We start from the raw sequence: 20,311 nt of genomic DNA on the forward strand, positions 1-20,311 counted from the left end.
TGATTGACAGACTGACGTCATCATGATGCGCGGTGTGTGCGCATCATGATGCGCCGTCATTTCGGGCCTTCCGGGGGTCTCTGCCGGCCTGTCGGGGGGCTGTGCCGGCCTGCCGGGGGGCTGTGTGGACTGCCCGGGGTCTGTACCGGCCTGCCGGGGGGCTGTGCCGGCCTGCCGGTGGTCTGTGCACCCTGTGGGGGTCTGTACCGGCCTGCCGGGGGGCTGTGCTGGCCTGCCGGTGGTCTGTGCACCCTGTGGGGGTCTGTACCGGCCTGCCGGGGGGCTGTGCCGGCCTGCCGGGGGGCTGTGCTGATGTCCGGGGGTCTGTGCAAGCATCGTCCGATGGGACTACAAGTCCCATCGGGCGATGCCTGCTACCATGACAGTGATTGACACATTAGCCAATGATGGGACAGTAGTAGTCCCATCATCCGGCTAATGTGTTAAATGTTAAAAAAAAAAAAAAAATACTACATACATACTACATGCATGCTACATACATACTACATGCTACATACATACTACATATATACTACATACATACTACATACATGCTACATACATACTACATGCATGCTACATACATACTACATGCTACATACATACTACATGCATGCTACATACATACTACATGCTACATACATACTACATATATACTACATACATACTACATATATGCTACATACATGCTACATACATGCTACATACATGCTACATACATACTACATACATACTACATACATACTACATGCATGCTACATACATACTACATGCATGCTACATACATACTACATGCATGCTACATGCATGCTACATACATACTACATGCTACATACATACCACATACATACTACATACATACTACATACTACATATATACTACATGCATGCTACATACATACTACATGCTACATACATACCACATACATACTACATACATGCTACATACTACATACATACTACATACATACTACATGCATGCTACATACATACTACATGCATGCTACATACATACTACATGCCACATACATACCACATACATACTACATACATACTACATGCTACATACATACTACATATATACTACATGCATGCTACATACATACTACATGCTACATACATACCACATACATACTACATACATGCTACATACATACTACATATATACTACATGCATGCTACATACATACTACATATATACTACATGCATACTACATGCTACATGCATGCTACATACATACTACATACATACTACATGCTACATACATACCACATATATACTACATACATACAATACATTCATACAATACATACATAGACATACAGTACATATAACATAGAGTAACATACTTACCAATACTTGTCACATTGTTCCCCGAAGCCATTGTCTTTTCTGGAATAAATATTAACATAACAAACCACAAAAATACTCACCCACGATCCGAAGCAGTCCACGAGTGTGTCCCACGACGATCTTGGGTAGAGAACGGCAGCATCAGATGATGCTGCCGTTCTCTACGGGCTGCAGGAATCCAATGACGGAAGGTAGGTATCCTTCCGCACTGTATTCCTCCGCCACTTAAAAAAAAAAAGTCCCTAGTCTCACTTTATGCCATTGCTGCGTGGGAAATTCCCACACAGCAATGGCATAAAGTGAGACTAGGGACTTTTTTTTTTTTTAAGTGGCGGAGGAATACAGTGCGGAAGGATACCTACCTTCCGTCATTGGATTCCTGCAGCCCGTAGAGAACGGCAGCAACAGCTGATGCTGCAGTTCTCTACCCAAGATCATCGTGGGACACACTCGTGGACTGCTTCGGATCGTGGGTGAGTATTTTTGTGGTTTGTTATGTTAATATTTATTCCGGAAAAGACAATGGCTTCGGGGAACAATGTGACAAGTATTGGTAAGTATGTTACTCTATGTTATATGTACTGTATGTCTATGTATGTATTGTATGAATGTATTGTATGTATGTAGTATATATGTGGTATGTATGTAGCATGTAGTATGTATGTAGTATGTATGTAGCATGCATATAGCATGCAGTATGTATGTAGCATGCATGTAGTATATATGTAGTATGTATGTGGTATGTATGTAGCATGTAGTATGTATGTAGCATGCATGTAGTATGTATGTAGCATGCATGTAGTATGTATGTAGCATGTAGTATGTAGCATGCATGTAGTATATATGTAGTATGTATGTAGCATGTAGTATGTATGTAGCATGCATGTAGTATATATGTAGTATGTATGTAGCATGTAGTATGTATGTAGCATGCATGTAGTATTTATGTAGCATGCATGTAGTATGTATATGGTATGTATGCAGCATGTAGTATGTATGTAGCATGCATGTAGTATATATGTGTTATGTATGTGGTATGTATGTAGCATGCATGTAGCATGCATGTAGTATGTATGTAGTATGTATGTAGTATATATGTAGTATGTATGTAGCATGTAGTATGTATGTAGCATGCATGTAGTATATATGTAGTATGTATGTAGCATGTAGTATGTATGTAGCATGCATGTAGTATATATGTAGTATGTATGTAGCATGTAGTATGTATGTAGCATGCATGTAGTATATATGTAGTATGTAGCATGTAGTATGTATGTAGCATGCATGTAGTATATATGTGTTATGTATGTAGCATGCATGTAGCATGCATGTAGTATGTATGTAGTATATATGTGGTATGTATGTAGCATGCAGTATGTATGTAGCATGCATGTAGTATATATGTAGTATGTATGTTGCATGTAGTATTTATGTAGTATGAATGTAGCATGTATGTAGTATGTAGTATGAATGTAGCATGTATGTAGTATGCATGTTGTATGTATGTAGCATGTAATTTTTTTTTTTTTTTTTACATTTAACACATTAGCCGGATGATGGGACTACTACTGTCCCATCATTGGCTAATGTGTCAATCACTGTCATGGTAGCAGGCATCGCCCGATGGGACTTGTAGTCCCATCGGACGATGCCTGCACAGACCCCCGGAGCCTGCACAGACCACCGGCAGGCCGGCACAGACCCCCGGCAGGCCGGCACAGCCCCCCGGCAGGCCGGCACAGCCCCCCGGAGCCTGCACAGCCCCCCGGCAGGCCGGCACAGCCCCCCGGCAGGCCGGCACAGCCCCCCGGCAGGCCGGCACAGCCCCCCGGAGCCTGCACAGACCACCGGCAGGCCGGCACAGACCACCGGAGCCTGCACAGACCCCCTGGCAGGCCGGCACAGCCCCCCGAAAGGCCCGTACAGACCCCAGAGAGGCTGTACAAGGGCAGGAAAGGGTTTTTCTTATTCCGATACCGGAAGTCCCATAGACTTGAATGGGACTTCCGGTATCGGAATCGGCGATACCGATACTTTTTTTAAAGATCGGCCGATACCATCCGATACGATACTTTGAAGTATCGGACGGTATCGCTCAACTCTAGTCAATGCGCTTCATGAGGTTGCGCTGTACGTCACAGCATCATAGCACCACAAAAAGTGTTGTAACACCACGGCACAAAGGTATATCTGGCCCAAAAGTCCCATCCAAGAGTGAAGAAGCTGATGATGTGGTGCATGACGGCAGAAAGAATGATCATGAAGGACTGGGTGGGAGGCATCAAGCAGCGAAGGTGATTGCAGCCGGAAAATCAGTGGTGAGATGAATCTTAGTTTTTTTATATGCTTTACATTTATCATCCCCTAAGCATAGTAAAAAATGAATTTACAGAGAATAAATTTGCTATAACTCGAATTTTCCAAAATTTGGCAATGTTGAATCTCACCAGATACACCTATCTCTCCTGACAAGCTGCCACAAATGTCATGATATCAGAGAGTCTTATGTTCCCATGGAAAAAGGAGAGGTGCTGGATAACCTTTTAAAGATGTGAGCCCCCTCCTCGGACTCACAATCCATTGTTATGTCACTTGAGCCCTGATCCCAATCAGTACTGCCTTCATTTTCTCTTACTTAGGATAAATCAAACATCAAGAGAAAGTGAATGGCCAGCCACACCTCTGACTTTCTCTTGGTGGCTGATTTATCCAAATGTGGGAAGGGTGAAGCTAGTAATGATTGGGTGCAAGGCTTGCATGACATAACAATGTCACGTGAGCCCCAGGAAAGTCAGTGCTGGCACTTCTAGAGTGGCACCAGTACCAGAGTTGAGTATAAGTATTGCTATTTTACAGGAGCAAACATGTTGAAGGAGTTTACTGAGTAGTGAAAAACTCCTTTAACTTAGATGGTCTTGGAGAACAGGAGAAGTGCCAGAAGACTGGAGAAGAGCAAATGTTGTTCCTATCTTCAAAAAGGGGAAGAAGGTGGACCCAGGCAACTATAGGCCGGTGAGTCTGACTTCTATACCAGGAAAGATCTTTGAACAAATTATTAAACAACATGTATGTCAGTACCTGGATAAGAATGAAGTGATTAAACAGAGTCAGCATGGGTTTGTAACTAATAAGTCATGTCAGACTAACTTAATTTCCTTCTATGATGGTATCACTGATTGGGTGGATCAAGGAAATGCAGTAGATATAGTATATCTTGACTTCAGCAAAGCATTTGACAAAGTCTCTCATACAATCCTTATTGAAAAAATGACTAAGTATGGAATGGACAAGGCAACTGTTAGGTGGATTCATAACTGGCTTAGTGATCGGACACAAAGAGTGGTTGTAAATGGCTGCACATCCAGTTGGAAGAATGTCTCAAGTGGGGTAACACAGGGCTCTGTCCTGGGCCCTGTATTGTTCAACATCTTTATCAACGATTTAGATGAAGGAATTGAGGGTAAACTGATTAAATTTGCTGATGACACAAAGCTAGGAGGGATAGCTAATACTAGAGAAGAGAGAGAGAGGATTCAAAAAGATTTAAATAAACTGGAGAAGTGGGCAGCAACTAACAGAATGGTTTTTAACAGGGAGAAATGCAAAGTACTACATCTGGGCAATAAAAATGAAAAAAGCATATATAGAATGGGAGGAATAGGGCTAAGTGACAGCACATGTGAAAAAGACTTGGGTATACTAATAGATAACAGACTGAATATGAGTCAACAGTGTGATGCAGCAGCAAAAAAGGCAAATGCAATTCTAGGATGTATTAACAGAAGCATACAGTCTAGATCACGTGAAGTCATTATTTCCCTCTACTCCTCTTTGGTCAGACCTCATCTGGAATATTGTGTCCAGTTTTGGGCACCACATTTTAAAAAAGACATCAACAAACTGGAGCAAGTTCAGAAAAGAGCGACCAGAATGGTGACCGGTCTGCAAACCCTGTCTTATGAGGAAAGGTTGCAGGATTTGGGAATGTTTAGTTTGCAAAAGAGAAGACTGAGAGGAGACTTAATAGCTGTCTACAAATATCTAAAGGGCTGTCACATTGTAGAAGGATCAACTTTATTCTCATTTGCACAAGGAAAGACTAGAAGCAATGGGATGAAACTGAATGGGAGGAGACACAGATTAGATATTAGAAAAAACTTTTTGACAGTTAGAGTGATCAATGAGTGGAACAGGCTGCCACGAGAAGTGGTGAGTTCTCCTTCAATGGAAGTCTTCAAACAGAGGCTGGACAGACATCTGACTGGGATGATTTAGCGAATCCTGCTTTGAGCAGGGGGTTGGACCAGATGGCCCAGGAGGTCCCTTCCAACTCTACGATTCTATGATTCTATGATTCTATGATTCTATGATACTGCCAGTGTACTAGAGAGAGGCATAAGAAATTGAATGGAACTCTCCAAGTGTATATCAGGGCCTGGAAATCTAGGTAGCAACCTCCAATGAAACTACTTGGTGTTCTTTCATGTAACTCAAATTTGCTATTAACGTGATCAACAAATTTGGGATGTAATATAGTATACAATGGGCGAATAATAGGTGCCTTTCTTCATTTTGTAATATTTATCATGCATTTTCCAAGGTCTTTACTAGACTAATGCTAATGTCAAAACAGAATGAAGATTAATATTAGTCTTTGAAAACTAGTGGTGGTGGGATGTAAGTGGTTAATATCAAAGTAGTGTGAGCTCCATAGATAACACATGCTAAAGCAAACATGGTAGTAAGAGAACATATCAATTTGCTGATTATTCCATTGATAACATGGAGCATTTGGGGAAAAAAAACTTTTATGAAATAAGTCTACATATTGCATGAAGAATAATTAACCATAATTTGCACCAATGAGCATATTCTGGGCATTAAGCTACTCCTATGAAATAATTTCAACCCTGCAATACAGGACGTGAATTGTCCATCTGGGGGTCACGGACAAAGCAGTTGTGAAGTTGAAGAACATTTCACTGAACATTTTTGTCGTGTATTTATTTTTCCCTATTTTCTAACCCTGCATCAGAATTATGAAGGCATGACTGCTCTTGTATTAGAGAAGTATCTAAAATAAGAGCTTGCATGGCAGATGTTCTTAATTTCAAACCACTTCTTAATTATGTGTCTTTCAGGACCAGGTGCAAATCATTCCTCCGTTAAAACACAAGAATTTCAATAAGGTCATAAATGAACCATGTCTTACAGTATGTTCAGTGTTATAATACAGGCACCAGACAGGCTACGCTTACGGTAATATGAGAGAATGGGCTTTTAATAAGCTATGTCACAAGAAAGGCATTTGAGGGAACATTTACGGTCACACTAGAACTCAAACCATTGCATCCTACACAGATATTTGCTCTCAATATATGCGTATAGAGAATGCAATAGTTGTTTCCATAAGTGTATTGTATAGATGAATACTGTTGTGTTCTTTGCTTTTGTTGGGAAATGTATCTTGAATGAAAATAGAGCAGTGGAATCAATATCTGGCATCACTAATGCCCACTGGTAGGAATACTTGATTAGCATAAACCAATTTTGCAGTCATAACAGATACCTTCTGAGAAATGTTATATACTGAAGAGTGGGCCGGTAAATATATTAAGCAGTCGTGAGACTACGATTGGTGAGAAGGGTCTCAACATCACAACAAAAATGAGCATTACAGAATTCATTTGCTTTAAGCCAAAAATGTTCCATACTGTGTTTTTTTCTGCTTTCTGAAAGAAAATGCAGCAGTCACAATGATTCAATATTAGAGCATTCAACAACATTGAAGTTTTTTTCTATAACATAGTTTCTTTATTACTATGTCTGAATTTTCTGTAAGGTCCAGATAGGGAAAATTTATGGTCAACTTTGGAAGAGGTTTACTTTTATTGAGAACGAAGGACAGAGGATGGTAAATACAACATGTATGATCCTTTCTGTCACTAAAATCTTATGAATGACCACTTGGCACTTACACAATATAAAATATTCTGCCATATATGCGTAGGTGGAATACACTATTACTGGACATTATATGACTTATTACACGCAATATTCAACAGTTAAAGTTTTCCATGAGTAAGTGAGTGAAAGTGGTTGAAATTATGACATGAAGGAATACTGTTCTCCTTTCTTTATATAGCACATGTTCATAAGCAGCAGCATGGAGGATATTATACAGTAGTAATAAGCAATATAGCTGTGAATCCGGCTCTGGAAAAGATAAAACACGAACTAAAAAGCAGCAGCATGGCCTCTGTGTGTCTCTCTTCTTTTCTTTCTCATTCTGCTCACTTCTCTTTATCACTTTCGTCTCCATGAGCAGCTCTAATTTGTGTCATTGGTGAACTGACAGTCCATTTTTCTTGAGCAAGATGGATTTTAGTTGTTTTTCAGAATAAATTGAAGGAGGGAGAGAAGAAGATGCTCATAATTAAAGACAGAGCCATATTTTCTGATACAACTTATTACAGAGTTTCTTATATTTGCTTGTCCTATTGGTTGATGCTAATGTTGCTCAAATGACACTCAGGCAGGATACACATCTCTTTGTGTAATAACCTGGCACTCAGAACGCTACTCAATAAATCCAATATCAAAAGAGTAATCTGGCAGTCCAGAGAGTATGTGTAGAATAATCATTTTAATTATAGTGAAATCCAAAATATAGTAAAGCTTCAAACTTAGATTGCTTTATTGTGTACGTGGAAAAAAAATAAAGTGCTTTGTGTATTAATGGGTATGCTACCAAGGTGATTGGCGCTGAGGAACATACCCATTCCTTAGCATAAAGCTTTATATTTTTTTCACATAGACTATAAAGTAATCTGTCTGATGAAGTCTGAATTGTATAGACCAAAATATTTATTGAATTTTGGATAGCACCATTAATAAAATCACTATTCTACATATACTCTCCAAAATGTCAGATTCTTCTTTTGATGTTGCTCAAATGACTAGGGGCCATTCCGTTTTATTGTTTCTGTTTATTGCTTTCTTCCCAGAGCCATAACTTTTTTTTATTTTTCCATCAATATGACCGTGTGAAGGATTGTTTTTTGTGGGATGAGTTTTACTTTTGAATGACACCATTGCATTTACCATATTGTGTACTGAAAAATGGGGAAAAAAATCTAAGTGTGAGTAACAGGTGAAAAAAGTGCAACAAAAAAAGCATGTATAGGTTCATTTTATTTACTTTTTAAAAAATTGAAAGTTAAAAAAAATCTATTTTTCGAGACCCAATTTTTGGGATCTGAGTTTTGGTGAGTGCTTATTTTTTGCTCGCCAAGCAGTCATTTTTATTGATATTAATTTGGCATCTATGTGATGTTTTGATTGCCCATTATTGCATTTTATTGCAATGCTGCAGCGACCAGAAAAAAATTATTCTTCTTTTTTTACTCTTGTTTCATTGTTTTGGGGGGCAAAATGGAGGTGATTTGAACATTTATATTTTTTTCATTTCTTTGATATATTTTTAAAAACTTTTTTAAAATTTTTATTTGCTTCAATAGTCTCCATGGCAGACTAAAAGCTGCCATCTTTTGGTCGCTGGTGTTACACATAGCAGGTAAACAGCCCTGCTATGTGTAACAAAAATGCTCACCTACTATGACCACCAGGTGCTGCTCATGGCAGCTTATCAATGACAACCACAGGAGTCTCCTTCCAACCCTAAGTTGTCATACCAACCCATTGCACACCCCTAATCGTGTGACAGCGGTGCCGATGGGCGGAGCTAAGATGCGCATTCAGTTTACACTTGTTAAATGCTGCTGTCATAGTTTGACAGCGGCATTTAACTAGATAACAGCAATCCACCCGCGGCTGTCAGATGGGCTGTCATGTGCAGGAAAAGGTGCGGTCTCTGTGCCAGAGCCCACTCCAAAGAAAGGGAGGCAACCTATGACGGATATACATCATAGGTTGTTAAGGGGTATATGAAATGAAACTATATACTATAAGTCATGAGCGTTCACAATTTTGAGTAATTCTAAACCATGCATCAGTTTTGATTCATGACAAACAGACTCAAGTACAATCCTTGATGTTCATTTGCTTGTTTGTTTTTTTTTCAATAAGATAATTACAATAATCTGTATAAAGAGCATGATTATCGGTATCATTGTGAATAACTGCGACAAAATCCTCTAAAATATCTAGGAAAATATTAGAAAAAACTGCTCATGTGTGTTGGTGCGCATCTGTTTCTACAAAGCACACCGTAAAAGTAATAATTACTTCACATTAAACACAATAGATAATATCAGGGTAATACAGGGAATATTTCCAATTTTAACTAAGTATATTAAATTTAAATGGAGAACCCTAGCAGCTCCTTCTTGAGTGTAATGGCATTAAATTAAAAATCATCCACCTTGAAAAGTTTTACTGTAAAATGTATTAAAATTCTTATAGGCAGAGCGGTGAGAAAAACGATCAGAATTCATTCGGTTTCCATTGATTGAGAACTCTCCCAGCAGATGTTTTACCAGGAAAAGAATTATGCTATAGCAGAAGACCAAGGTGTGGGAAGAATGTCAAGGTCAATTATTATTCAATGGAACTTTAAAATCAAAGAGAATTTTCCTGATTGATTTTGTGTTATGTTAAAAATATGCTTTCAAATGTAGTTCCCCTTTTAAGTCTGAACTTGACGTTAAACTGCAGATGACAATTTAATGGTTTGGTGTGTATCTTGTGGGAGGTTAGCCACCTTCTATCTGTGGAACACGGCTTCTGATTGATCACAACAAGCCATTTATTCTCTAATATAGAAAAAATAACAGGAGCTGCTCCACTAAAATGTCCTGGCTAATCTTTGATGTCTATTTCAAATTCTTGACTTTTTTTTGTCAGTTCCTACTTGAAAATTAATGTCTTAGTAGACTTGGAAACGTACTTATTACAGAATAAGAAAGCGGAAATAATGCATTAAAAAAAGATGAAACAAATTTAGTACAGAAAATAAAATTTGCTTTTGACTTGTCCAGAAAGACAGTTCAAGGCAGAAAAAGTACATTTTGCTATGGGTGCTTATGTACTGATTTCACAAATTCTTACAATATTAAACATTTTGGAGAATAAAAATCAATTTTGTCTAAAGGTAATCTGTGTAACTAAAGAGCTAGAAAAGTAAAAAAAAATAATATCTTATGCTTAACTAATAAAGTTATAATTTTGTAATACTTTTTTCAGAATATTTTTCCCAAAACCTTGAATTATGGTATATATAGGTTTTTTAGACTTCATGATATATGTTTTAAGGTACAATTTCTGGGAGACACAGGGTCTGATTCATTAAGGTTTTTTTGCAAAAAATTTTGTTTTAAACATTTTGGAATGTCATAGGTTTTTTGAACCAAATGGAAAAGAACTCCTTTAAAAAATAAATTTTAGTGGTATACTAAAAAATTAAAAATAAATAAATTAAAAAATATACCAATTTATACTAAAATGGGTATAAGGAGGGTCAGGAATGGGTTAATCCAGAAGATGCAGTCTGGGATAAAAAAAAGTAAATGGGATCGGCACTTTCTCCTTAAGATAAGTGTATTGTTTTACTTGTATTAAAGGGGTTGTTATGCTTTTGGTTTTTCTCATATTAAGACCCTACAATATTGATCTGGTTTTTCATTTTTATGACATACTCGGTCAGCTGTGCCAACTTTTGGAAAAGTTGAATTGGGTTGTGACCAAGCACAGCATAATAATTCATGATGATTTGCACCACTAAAGAGATATAAAATGTATCAGAAATACCTGCCTGGATGAAAATGTATATCAAAGGCACACGATAGTTGAAAGAAGCCCCAAATGTACTAAATCACCACTCCAGCGTTTTGATTTTTTTTAGCATTGGCATGGTCCTTTAAATCCAAGGTCTCAGTCCCTGGTCTTATATTCACTCTTCAATGTCTTCACCTTTTTCAGAGCCACTCCTGTTCTGAAGTGCCATCTTGTGACCACAGCTTCTGCCTGGTGGCAGTAAATCAGGAACTACGTCACAAGCTCTCAATGCAAGTCTATGAGAACCAGAATGAGGTTATATTATACTTGAATTGAATTGTGAACTCCAGCTTGCTCCATGAAACACTAGAGCAGTCGAAAGGTCGCAAACTGCTGATGACAGATGGAAGCAGTTGTGATAACAAGTTAAGATGCCAAAAGATGAGAATAAGACATGGCATTTAGAATTGAAGCACCACCACAGCGGTAAAGTAAAGAAAGAAACTCTGGTGTGGTGCTTTAAGATATGAATTAGGTGCATTATGTAACAGTATGCAATTCTTCAAGAATTACAGGAGGATTTATGCAATCTAGAAGCTTGGGCTGATAAATGGCAAATGAGCTTTAATGGGGATAAATGTAAGGTCATGCACTTGGGTAGAACGAATAAGATGTATAATTATGCGCTTAATTGTAAAACACTAGGCAAAACTGTCACTGAAAAGGACCTGGGTGTATGGGTGGACGACAAACTCACATTTAGTGGCCAGTGTCAGGCAGCTGCTGCAAAGGCAAATAAAATAATGGGATGCATTAAAAGCGGCATAGATGCTCATGAGGAGAACATAATTTTACCTCTATATAAGTCACTAGTGCGACCACACTTAGAATACTGTGTACAGTTCTGGTCTCCGGTGTATAAGAAAGACATAGCTGAACTGCAGCGAGTGCAGAGAAGAGTGACTAGGGGGTCTGCAATACCAAGACAGGTTATTACACTTGGGGTTATTTAGTTTGGAAAATCGAAGGCTTAGGGGTGATCTTATTACAATGTATAAATATATGTGGGGACAATACAAAGGCCTTTCTAATGATCTTTTTACTCTTAGACCTGTGACGGGGACAAGGGGGCATCATCTACGTCTGGAGGAAAGAAGGTTTAAGCATACTCACAGACGCGGATTCTTTACTGTAAGAGCAGTGAGACAATGGAACTCTCTGCCATATGATGTTGTAATGAGTGATTCCCTACTAAAATTTAAGAAGGGACTGGATGCCTTTCTTGAAAAGTATAATATTACAGGGTATATACACTAGTTTCCTTAATATTGCGTTGATCCAGGGAGCTAGTTTGATTGCCGTATTTGGAGTCGGGAAGGAATTTTTTTCCCCAATGTGAAGTTTACTGTTTGCCACATGGGTTTTTTTTGCCTTCCTCTGGATCAACATGTTAGGGCAGGTTAGGACAGGATATGGGTTGAACTAGATGAACTTGAAGTCTCCCTTCAACCTTAATAACTATGTAACATGTAAAACACTATTATTAGTGAATCGTCTGGCTGGCAGTGCTCATTTTATTTTAATTTTCAATTCCTATATATTAAAATAAATGAATACAAAAATTCACAAGCAGTGATGTCAAATCTACAGCAAATAATCACTGCATTGACTGCATTGGGCTCAGCAGTCATGCATACCACAAAAACTCTAAGCTCAATAATTGGCTATTCAGTTAATGGGCTATATGTTTAAATATTTTTTTTTATTTTTTTTATTCTTCGCTTCCTTCAATAGTCTCCTTAGGAGATTTGAAGCTGCAATTATCCAATTGCTTGTGCATCCAGTTTTAAATACCCCTGTTAACAGCTGTGTGTGGATCCCGATTCCACCCATGGCTGTTAGGGGCACATGACAGCTAATTAGATCAGCTGTCATGGGCTGGAAAAGGTGCAGGCTCAGCACCAAAGCCTGAAAGAAAGAGGGGGAGGCAACCTGTGACGTTCCCAGGTGTCATAGGTAGTAAATTATATAAAACACCATTTCTACATTGTGTGGTGTCAAATTGTGTATCACATGATCCTTGACATATCATCAACACTATTATGAAACTTCTGTGTATACAATTTTTTTTTATTATTTAATGACTTGTGGCTTATTCTCAAGATATTGTGACTCAATGGATGAACAATCTGTAGGACGATCAATCTTATGCAAGCCTGGATAGGTCCACCAGGGTCTTCTCTGCCATTATCTTTATAGTATCAAGCAGTTGGTTTATTGGTCTTCCTCTTCACCTTGTTCTATTTCTCTGACCATCATGTCCTTCTCTAGTGATTGCTCTCAATGTATGATGTGTCTAAAGTAGACAAGTCATAGCTTGGTGATCTTTGCTTCTAGTGAAATGCCTGGCTTGACATCTTGCAAAAATGATTTTTCTGTTCTTCGTGCCATCCATGGTACTGATAACATCCTTCTCCATGTCCACAGTTTTACATTTTTCTATATATCATTAAATTATCTTTAAATAACTGTTATGAACATGTACACACTCATGTTTCTCCTCCACCCAACTGGTCCCTGTACAGACTAGAAAGGTCCTAGCTGCACCATCTGAGTAACCAGAGGAGAGGCCCCAACACACTGCCAGCAAGGATGAAAGAAAATGTGAAGTAAGATGTGAAAACTTAAGGTGAGAAACTAAAACACATTCAGAGAGCGTAGAGAGGGAAAGTTAAGGTGAGCCAAAAATAAAAGGAACAAGTGTAACCTCCCAAAAACCTTACAGTCACAAAAGGAAAAGGTGCTGGGAGGGAAATCTAACAGACTCACTGCTAGAAAACAACTGGAATTTACACATGCAGCAACTAGCCACTGGATCGAATCCCCAAACCAAGCTATGACAATACCAAAGTAAAATAATTTCACATTATACTTGCTTTAAAAATCATGTTTATGTTCGTTATCCATTCCATCACATAGTTAAAGCATTTTAGGTCAGAAAGGTCAAACTATTCCGGGAAACCAAGACACATCAGGATCTTAATCAATATAAATATAATTTATCAACAAGTGAGGTGTTTAAGATTACTTATTCCATAGTGTAGATGGGTAATTAGATGCTTGGATTGTATTCAGATTGGAACTTCCAGCTGGAGGATGCGTAGATTTATTCCTTTAGTATAGATTCATTCATCAATTATTAAAATAATCAATGCATTCATTAATTACAATGTATCTGGAGCGCTCACCACAGCAGCATTTCAGTTAAAGATATGTTTAAAGGTAAAGCAAATTAAGGAGCCTGTGCAACATTGGCATGCTTCATTGGAGCTTATAAAATAAGTGCATGTTATAATACTATGTGGTAGTAAATATAGGAATACAGTATGTAACTATTCTGATGGTAATAAGTTCTATATAGTCATTTATATGCGATATGAGTAGATCTTTTAAAACTCAAATTTTCCGACTTTGGCACATTTTTCCTGAAAGTTTCATTTGATGTGAATAAATTAGCACATATATCTCAATATTGTGGAGATTGTAGCTGCTCAGAGTATACATGTGAGGGAGAGAGAGGGAGAGTGAGAGAACTTTGTTCACCATAAAAGCTTACACTTTACTGGTGTGACAGAGAGAGAGAGTGACAGACAGGATCCTATTTAACATAAGATCTTACATTCTACAGGAGAAAAAAGAGAAAACCCTGTTGACCATGAGAGCTTACACTCTACACGAGAGAGAGACTCAAGCCCTCGTCACACACAGCGAGATCGCTAGCGAGATCGCTGCTGAGTCACAAGTTTTGCGATGCAACAGTGATCTCACCAGTGATTTTGCTATGTGTGACACCTATCAGCGACCGCCCCCCCGCAGGCTATCGTTGATCGTGCTTGAAAGCCCTGGACATTTTTTGATCATTGGTCTCCCGCTGGCCAGCACGCATCGCTGCGTGTGGCTGGCGGTAGACCAGCGATCAGCGAGCTGGAGCTGGTGTCCAAGGTATACCGTGGGTTACTAAGTGTGTGCGTCACTTAGTTACCCGCTGTGTACCTTAGACACCAGCGTGCTGGTGCAGGGAGCTGGTAACCAAGGTAAACAGCTGGTTTCTAAGCGCCGTGCGGCACTTAGAAACCCGCTGTTTATCTTGGTTACCAGCTCCCTGCACCAGCGTGCTGGTATCTAAGGTACACAGCGTGTAATTAAGCAACGTATGCGCTTATTACCCGCGTCGTCGCTGGTCCTGATCTCTGCTGAGATCTGCCTGTTTGGCAGCTCACCAGCGATCATGTAGCCACACACCAGCGATCCTGACAAGGTCATATCATTGTCGGGATTGCTGGTGCATCGCTATGTGTGATGGGGGCCTTACTCAGTAACTCTTGAGATGGAAAATGACTCTGCTATATAACCTGTGCATCTTGGAGAATCGGTGACCTCCAGTGGCATAGGTATTGGCCACCTTTGTACAAGATTGTACAAGATATATTAATCCCTAATGTGTCATGGCTTCTGTAAATTTTGTGGAGGCTAATAAGGCAATATCAGTCAGGACACAACTGCTTCAATCTACTTTACTTGGAAAACTAGTCAGTGGAATCCTGTACTCCTGATGTGAAGCATTGATGTGAGTCATACCTCATGTGATGGAGTGAGTTCTAATGAATGGGAAACACAGCTGGAAGTGGCCAAAGTCCTGTAATGAAAATTGACTACAGAATATTCAATTAGGGAATGACTATCTGGAGATAAATATGGGAAGTATGGGAAATGTACAAGGGCGAAGAGGGAGATGTGGGTATAAGATTTTTATTATCTTCTTACATTGTTATAATTAAACCATCGCTTTGTGTATCAGAGAATCCCCAAAAATCTGAATTTGTGTAACATTCTTTTTTTTAAATTTATGAGCCAAATTAGGCTAGTTTCACATTTGCGTCTTTGTGTGACAGCGTATCGTCTGCAACCGCAAACACATACAAAAATGCATGCAAACGCATGCTAATGCGTTTGCGGTTGTGATCAATAGGCAATGCTTTTTCCACTGGAATTTCCTGGACACAAGCCACACCCAACGGCGTACGCTTGCGTACGCAAACACAAAGCGTACACATGTCGTTGCTTACCCTTGCTTTCTAGTAGACAGTAAAGCATTTTTTTACGCACTTCCATCCACAGTCATCAGCATTCGGATGACAGCAGATATTTGACGCTGCAAAAAATGCAACATGATGCGTTCACCGCGCCCCACCGCACACTGCGAAATGACGCAACGATACGCAAATGCAGGCGAACGCAGGCGAACACATGCCCCTGTGTACACCATGTTAAAGATAGGTAAGCATAACGCATGCGGATGTATGCGGATAAAACGCTGGTGATTCTCTGTCACTGTTCACACTAGGTAGGTTTTAACATTAGAGAGTTTAGTTACTGTCCCAATTGGGTATACCTTGTCACGGTGGAACAGCTTTATGCTTTTTTTTTTATCAAAAATCAGTGTTTACTAAATACCCTATATTAATTATTTAATGCACTTGCTTTTTTTTACTTATTTATTTTCATTAGGGTATATGCACACATTGTCTTTTCTTTGGTTTTGCACAAAAATATAATTTATACATCTTGTGACATAACAGCACAAAGTTGTGCTTTTTAAAAAGTTATTAATCTCTTGCTAGACATTTTGTGATATGTGATTTTAAGAGAAAATATACGGGAGAGGCGAATTGGTACATTCTACTAAAGTTTTTTACTTGTGAAGCTGCGAACCCTGCCATAGAGACATTATGATGCTTAAAGTACACAAGTAACTCTGAAGTCACAAATGGAGAATGTAAAAAAAACAACAAAAAATCTGGAAAGCCTCTAGAACAGATAAAAAAAGAAGGTGCAGGTGCGTTTTAATTTTTGTCTATGGATTTTGAATAAAGTTTTGGATTTTATTCTTCTGCATCATTTACCATCTGACAGGGACGTGGTCCGCGCTATGAAGATATATTGGCATATGAAGGGTGAGCTGAACTAATCTTCTACTGTGTTGAAAAGTAATGCTGTATTCAGTTATTGTTCAGGCTTTTTTTTCATTAAATCATTGCTTTCTTAATTAGATTTAACCTCATGTCACAAATACACAAATATGCAAAGATGTGTTCTACAATGAATAGATGAAAACTTCCTGCATTTTTTTTAATCTTCTGAACGCACTGTGTGTTATATTACTAAAAGAATGGTTTTAGTCAAATGAGATAATGCCTCTAATGACTTCTGGGATAATTACGTGTTATAATTAAATAGCTACGAACTATAGTTTATTACTGGACTCTTCATGGAAGTGGTAAAAAAAAGAAGCAAAAGCTGAGGGTGAACACTTATAATTAATCCAGCAAAGTTAAACAAAAAATAGTTCATTATAGGATCATTAATAGAATATTCATTCTTTTTGAGGTCCATTGAAGTGGTGGATTAGAAAAATGGTTAGCCTTAATAAATTCTTTTAGACCCTTTCTTGTCTTCAGACATTAGATTGATGTCAGCGATCCCATCATTTTTGTCTTGATCTGTCAGTGTCGCTGTAACTTGCTTGACACCGGCAGACGATCTCTGGTGACTTCTCTCCGGGACTAGGAGAAAGAAAATCAATAGATGAAGTTAGATTTTTTTTCTCTGCTTTCCTTCCCTCCTAGGAAGAACTTTATGGTACTTTATTACTGTATACTGAGAAATGTCAAGTTACTTATAAAGTCATTAGACATTCAAAAGGATGACGCTCAATATTGGATTTTCTATTGGTAGATTTCATGAAAAGGAATTATGACTTTTCTTAAGGGATGTCCAGATTACATGTCAGGATTTGTGCTGCTACCTAATGCATTGAAATAGACTCTTTCAGGAGACTATATCACACTAGACCATAACTTTGTAATTAGCTAGGATCCGAACCTCAGGACCCCAACTTATAAGCAAAATAGAAAACTGTTTTTTCATGCTATATTCAACATAGCTTAGACTTAATCTCTAGAGATAGGGAAAATTATTTGAGTAGAATTTAATTGTACTAGACAGTTGTTTAAAAAAAATCCATATTCGACAGAATATGGATTTTTTTTAATAATTAAACCCACTTGAATTCAGCATATTTATGGCCAGTGGGGTGCTATTTTCCTAAATCATAGAGAACTAAGCAAAATGTTTGAGAAAAAAGTTCCTCACCAATCAACCACTCCACCTTCCACTACTGCTCGCTGTCATCCATTGGGTCCTTATCACCTCTTCTTACCACCATCAAACACTGAAACCCTAGGCCTCTACATGCTAGGACAAGTCTTCCAGCCACAACCAGGCCAAGGACGCTCTTGTGTGTGTATGTCATAAGGTCCTGAGGTGACATTTTGATGTATGCCGCTATACCGCGATTTGCTTGCTCATATGCGTTGTAAGTTCGTGGTGTTGTGAAGTTCCAGCCTAGAGTAAAGAGGCCTAAGGTTAAAACATCCAGCAGTGGTAAGAAGAGTCACCAAATGAGGACTTAACAGCAGGCAATGAGCAGCAGGGACAACCAAATGCGTGAGTGGTGAAGTGAGTTTTATGTTCTTTTTTTTCTATATTTTACATGTATTATGCTCTGAAGTGAGAATACACTGCATAGCATAATAATTGACATTCAGTTAACTGAGATTAAATTTGTGCAAATCAATTTCCCCAGTAAAATCTGAAAGATTTGATGAATTAATATTTTGGCAGATTTGAACATCTCTACTTATGGCTAAGTATTAGGCTCAATTTTCTGGCACTAGGCAGCTCAAATGGTGGCACTGTGTTTGATGACCATAAAGCAATAATGGCGCTCCAGCAATTGTTGTTATTCCTTAGTTAGATTATCAGCAATGATATCCAGGTTTAATTCATTCTAATCATGCACCGATGGATGTACAATTACAATAAATTATTACAAATTTTTTTTTAAATATAACTGTACATTTAGATATGTCAGAAGTTTTGATCTTTTGGAGGAAACCCATTTTGGATTAATAAAACAAAGGAGCAAAAGAGCAAAGGACTTGACATGTTGACATGGATTTATGGGCTGTAGGTTGTCGATTGAGCCTGTATTCGGGGGTCAAAGGAGAGCTACACTTATCTAAGTGTTTCTGTTATGTATTTCACTTATTTAAATATGTCTGCTATCCAACTTGCACAGAACTTCGAGTGTGCATCTACATCTAATATATAAAGCTCAAAGTGTGTATGTATGTGTGTGTGTGTATGAGTGTATGTCCGGGATAGGCATCCGCACCGTCGCAGCTACAGCCACAAAATTTGGCACAGTCACACATCTGAACCCCGAGAGCGTCCTAAGCTATGTTGTGAGGCAAAATTTTAACCCTGCGCGTTCCAATTCACCAAACAATTTTGCCCCTATCTACATACTGGGGGAAAAAGTGTGTGTGTATCAAGCCCCGCCCCTCATTGTGATGTCACAATGCCCCTATTTGCATACTGGGAAAGCAGTGTGTGCGTACCAAGCCCCGCCCCTCATTAGGATGTCACAATGGTTGCCATGGTGACGCTGATGTCATCAAAGGTTGCAAGCCCTGCCGCCGCTCATTGTGATGTCATAATGGTTGACTATGGAATGGAGGATGTGTGATGAGTATATGGGCACCGGACTATGGGATGGAGGATATGTATGATGGGTATATGGGCACCGGGCTATGGGATAGAGGATATGTATGATGGGTATATGGGAACGGGACTATGGGATGGAGGATGTGTGATGGGTATATGGGCACTGGACTATGGGATGGAGGATATGTATGACGGGTATATGGGCACGGGACTATGGGATGGCGGATATGTATAAGGGCACGGGACTATGGGATGGAGGATGTGTGATGGGTATATGGGCACGGGACTATAGGATGGCGGATATGTACATGGGCACGGGACTATGGGATGGAGAATGTGTGATGGGTATATGGGCACGGGACTATAGGATGGAGGATACGTATGACGGGTATATGGGCACGGGACTATGAGATGGCGGATATGTATGATGGGTATATGGGCACGGGACTATGGGATGAAGGATATGTATGATGGGTATATGGGCATGGGACTATGAGATGAAGGAAGTGTGATGGGTATATGGGCACTCGACTATGGGATGGCGAATAAGTATGATGGGTATATGGGCATTGGACTATGGGATGGAGAATATGT

At 39.0% G+C, this 20,311-nt stretch overlaps 1 protein-coding gene across 1 annotated transcript in view; it reads left to right on the forward strand.

Annotated features, from left to right (window-relative positions):
- The window catches only part of PCDH7 (protocadherin 7), a 1,192,777-nt gene that overhangs the window by 816,442 nt on the left and 356,024 nt on the right, over positions 1 to 20,311 (forward strand). The window lies entirely within an intron of this gene.

The sequence above is a fragment of the Dendrobates tinctorius genome, unplaced genomic scaffold (genome assembly GCF_039654945.1).
Source record: "Dendrobates tinctorius isolate UK_male_01 unplaced genomic scaffold, ASM3965494v1 ptg000039l, whole genome shotgun sequence".
Taxonomy (NCBI): Eukaryota; Metazoa; Chordata; class Amphibia; order Anura; family Dendrobatidae; genus Dendrobates; species Dendrobates tinctorius.